The sequence below is a fragment of the Nerophis ophidion genome, linkage group LG24 (assembly GCF_033978795.1).
Source record: "Nerophis ophidion isolate RoL-2023_Sa linkage group LG24, RoL_Noph_v1.0, whole genome shotgun sequence".
In the NCBI taxonomy this organism is placed as follows: domain Eukaryota; kingdom Metazoa; phylum Chordata; class Actinopteri; order Syngnathiformes; family Syngnathidae; genus Nerophis; species Nerophis ophidion.
Genome location: NC_084634.1, coordinates 19733399 through 19738398, shown reverse-complemented (window position 1 = coordinate 19738398; position 5000 = coordinate 19733399). Strand labels below are relative to the sequence as shown.

The 5000-nt window shown below is 34.2% G+C and overlaps 1 protein-coding gene across 1 annotated transcript in view; it reads left to right on the top strand.

Moving 5' to 3' along the window:
* LOC133541912 (cytospin-A-like) overlaps positions 1–5000 on the top strand; it is a 52550-nt gene that overhangs the window by 11548 nt on the left and 36002 nt on the right. The window lies entirely within an intron of this gene.

Here is a 5000-nt window from a genome sequence, read left to right as displayed (position 1 = left end):
CAACTTTTCGTCCCTAATAGAGAAGCCTTGCCTTTACCGGAAGTAACAGACGATGACGTCACCCGTTGATGGCTCCTCACATATTCACATTGTTTTTAATGGGAAGCCTCCAACAAAAAATGCTATTCGGACCGAGAAAACGACAATTTCCCCATTAATTTGTGCGAGGATGAAAGATTTGTGTTTGAGGATATTGATAGCGACGGACTAGGAAAAAAAAAGAGTTAAAAAAAACAAAAACGCGATTGCATTGGGACGGATTCCGATGTTTTTAGAGACATTTACTAGGTTAATTCTATGAAATCCCTTATCTTTCTATTGTGTTGCTAGTGTTTTGGTGAGTTAAATAGTACCTGATAGTCGGAGGGGTTTGTCCATGGGTGTCTTGACGCCAATGTCTCAGGGGAGTCGACGGCCAAGCTCAGCTTTTCTCCGGCAAGAAGCGACTTTTTAACCACAATATTCTCACCGAAACCTGCTGGTTGACATTGGGTAGATCCATGTTCGCTTGACCGCGCTCTGATCCATAGTACATTTTCACCTCAGGGAATTTTAAGCAACGAATCAGTGTGTTTGTGTGGCTAAAGCTTCCCAACTCTATCTTTCTACTTTGACTTCTCCAATATTAATTTAACAAATTGCAAAAGATTCAGCAACACAGATCTCCAAAATACTGCGTAATTATGCCGTTAAAGCAGACGACTTTTAGCTGTGTGTGCGCTTAGCTTTCATACTTCGTAAAAAACGCGTGACATCTTGCGTACACGTCATCATTGCACAACGTTTTCAAGACGAAACTCCCGGGAAATTTAAAATTGCAATTTAGTAAACTAAAAAGGACTAGTGGGTTTCAGTAGGCCTTGAAGTGAATTAAATTTATATAGTGAATTATATTTATATAGCGCGTTGTTCTAGTGACTCAAAGCGCTTTACATAGTGAAACCCAATATCTAAGTTACATTTAAACAAGTGCGGGTGGCACTGGGAGCAACGACCATACGCACCATGAAGTGCATTTTGTATTACTTTCACCACAGATTACCTAAGGAAATGTTATTCATTATGTAAACCCTTGGATTAGGTAGTTAAAGTATTTAAAATACAGTTGTGCCTTAATTTCTAACTGAAACACTCATCCCAGCAGGCACAAGACAGTGATACAATGTTGATTATCCTATACATACATGTCCTTTAAAACTGACTTTGAAGCAACGTTGGAAAATAATTGTATTTGTAAACTGAGACAACATTGGTGTCCAACGTTAGATCCACGTTGTTGGTTGGGAAATGACCAAATTTAAATGGTCAAATAAACGTCACAACCTGACATTGAATGAATGTTGTTAAAAAAGCATTTTGTTTCAACTTTGTATTTGTGTTGAAAATATTGGTTAGAAAATGACCAAAATGCAATGGTGAAATCAACATCAGAATCCAACAAAAAGCATGTTGTTCCAATGTTTTGTTTGAGCTGCTGGACGCCAGGACCTAATTCAACAAGTTCTCAACATGTTTTTAATTTTTTTGTTTCTGCTGGGATATCTTAAATTGTCACTCACTGAAATCAATTAAAATCAAATCAATTGGCGCATGGCCCTTCTTCAAAACAGCAACATTTTAACATGTGATAAACAGTATGATGATAAACCGTGGTAAAACGTCCCATGGTTAGTATTACTGTTTTAAATTGTAATTATTGTAAAAACATGGTTCATAACAATTGCTAAACTCAGACCGGTGACACTGCTCACTTACTGGAGAAGCAAGCGAGCACTGGCTAGCCTAAATGCTAACATAAATACAAAAGACATTAACAACTTTCCCCTTTAAGCAACAACATACCACAATCTAAAAATTGATAAACCCATTACTGTCTGAGTAACTAAGATATTCATTTGTGTACATTGAACCTACAAGCTCTCTTTGAAAGATCCATCCATATTGGACGGAATATGATAACTGGAAGTGAATTTCAATAAGATCGCATAAACCCGACATGATGCATCGAACACCTTTTTTTTTTTTATCATTAAAAAACCCCGAAAACTTTTACAAATTTAAAACGGAAGAAGATAAACATATTCAAACACTCACATAAAAATTATGTGGCTCTTAAACGGGAACTGAAGTTTTTTGGAATGTTGCCTATTATTCACAATCCTTAATATAAAAAGGAGCACATTTGTTTTTATTTTTAATGCATTCTAACTTGTAATAAATGCTAGCAGAAGTCAGCTAACAATGGGGTCAATTGGAGTCACTCTATTCTGCCTATAAAGCGCTCTAAAAAAACATCCAAAGGCCTCCGTCAATGTTTTGTATCATGATGTAAGTGTATATGTAATGTAGTAACAGGCACATTCATAATATGTAATATTTATGCCTTTTGCTCATTTTAAGCATATCGCGGCGTCTTAATTTCACAGACGTTTCACAACGTTCCCTTTTTCCTTTCAACCATGACAAGAAATACAAACTAGATACATAATAAAACAATCGCTTACTGTACAATGTCTGCTCTCACTGGGATGCTGACTGATGGGATGTTTATATCTTCCCGTTTAGATGAAGAATACACATAATCCTCGCGAAGGGGTAAAAAAAAAAGGTGGGTGCACACAAGCATCTTTTTGTGTCTTTCTCGCCATCCACGGGTATAAGTTGAATGTCAAAGTTGACCAACGTCTTGGTTCATGTCCACATCCTTCTACTATCCAGGTGAGAGGCATGATTTGTAATCAAGAATTAACTTACACCAACTCAAGCGAGAGAGCAGCTCCCCAGCTCAGTATGTCAATATAGCAGCATAAGCTAGTTAGCGCTCTGTTAGACGTTAGTTCCTTTATACTAGTAATAGTGCTAGTACTTGGTTAAAATAAATTGTAAAATAAAATGTCGCCTTTTAGAGGGCTTTATGGGCCGAATAGAGGAACTCTTATTGGACTCCATTGCTAGCGCACTTTTGCAAAAATTTATTTGTGATTTAGAATGCATAAAAACATGTGTTTTTGTCATATGAGGATTTTGAATGATTAGCAAAATTCCCGCCCAAAACTGCAATTCCCTTTTAAGTAGCCTGCACAATATTATTATATAACATACAGTACACACCTTCTCCTCATTCAATGCATTTTCTTAATTTTCATGACTATTTACATTGTAGATTTTCACTGAAGGCATTAAAACTATGAAAGAACACATGTGGCGTTATGTACTCAACAAAAAGATGAAATAACTAAAAACATGTTCTGTATTCTACTTTCTTTCAAATTAGCCACCCATTGCTCTGATTACTGCTTTGCACACTCTTGGCATTCTCTCGATGAGTTTCAAGCACACCTGTGACGTGAAAACCATTTCAGGTGACTACCTCTTGACTACATCAAGAGAATGCCAAGAGTGTGCAAAAAAGTAATCAGAGCAAAGGGTGGCTATTTTGAAGAAACTAGAATGTAAACGTGTTTTCCGTTATTTCACCTTTTTTTAAGTGCATAACTCCACATGTTGGTCATTAATAGTTTTGATGCCTTCAGTTACAATCTACAACAGGGGTCACCAACCTTTTTGAAACCAAGAGCTACTTCTTGGGTACTGATTAATGCAAAGGGCTACCAGTTTGATACACAATTCAATAAATTGCCAGAAATAGCCAATTTGCTCAATTTACCTTTAATAAAAAGAAATCTATATATCTGAAAAAAATGGGTATTTCTGTCTGTCATTCCGTCGTAGAGAATAAATGATGAAAAAAACACTTAATTGAACGGTTTAAAATAGGAGAAATCACGAAGAAAAAAAAGAAAATTAAATTTTGAGACATAGTTTATCTTCAGTTTTGACTCTTTAAAATTCAAAATTCGACCGAAAAAAAAGAAGAGCAAAACTAGCTAATTCGAATCTTTTTGGAAAAAATAAAAAAAGGATTTATGGAACATCATTAGTAATTTTTCCTGATTAAGAATAATTTTAGAATTTTGATGACATGTTTTAAATAGGTTAAACTCCAATCTGCAGTTTGTTATAATATATAACAATTTGGACCAAGCTATATTTCTAACAAAGACAAATCATTATTTCTTCTAGGTTTTCCAGAACAACATTTTTAAAAGAAATTCAAAAGGCTTTGAAATAAGATTTAAATTTGATTCCACAGATTTTCTAGATTTGCCAGAATAATTAATCATAAGTTTGAAGAAATATTTCACAAATATTCTTTGTCGAAAAAACAGAAGCTAAAATGAGGAATTAAATTAAAATGTATTTATTATTCTTTACAATGAAAAAAATAAAAACAACTTAACCATTGATTTAAATTGTCAGGAAAGAAGAGGAAGGAATCTAAAAGGTAAAAAGGTATATGTGTTTAAAAATCCTAAAATGATTTTTAAGGTTGTATTTTTTCTCTAAAATTGTCTTTCTGAAAGTTATAAGAAGCAAATTAAAAAAATAAATGAATTTATTTAAACAAGTGAAGACCAAGTCTAAGATATTTTCTTGGATTTTCAAATTCTATTTGAGTTTTGTCTTTCTTAAAATTAAAATTGTCGCGCAAAGCGAGACCAGCTTGCTAGTAAATAAATACAATTTAAAAAATAGAGGCAGCTCACTTGTAAGTGCTGCTATTTGAGCTATTTTTAGAACAGGCCAGCGGGCTACTCATCTGGTCCTAACAGGCTACCTGGTGCCCGCGGGCACCGTGTTGGTGACTCCTGGTCTACGATGTAAAAATAGTCATGAAAATAAACAAAATGCATTGAATGAGGTTTGTCCAAACCTTTGGCCTGTACTGTTTATATTTCAAAAGTATGTTTGGCTATTTATTTACTGTATTTCAGTTTTTAAATAAAATTTTACTATAAGTTTGTACAGTGAGTATATTTTGATCTCATTCAAAAATACCGTGAGGATAATAATTGTGATATGAAATCGATACAATCTGACATGCTTTTTTAAAAAGAAAGAATAACTTTTAGATAAGACACATTGTATAGAAAACAACA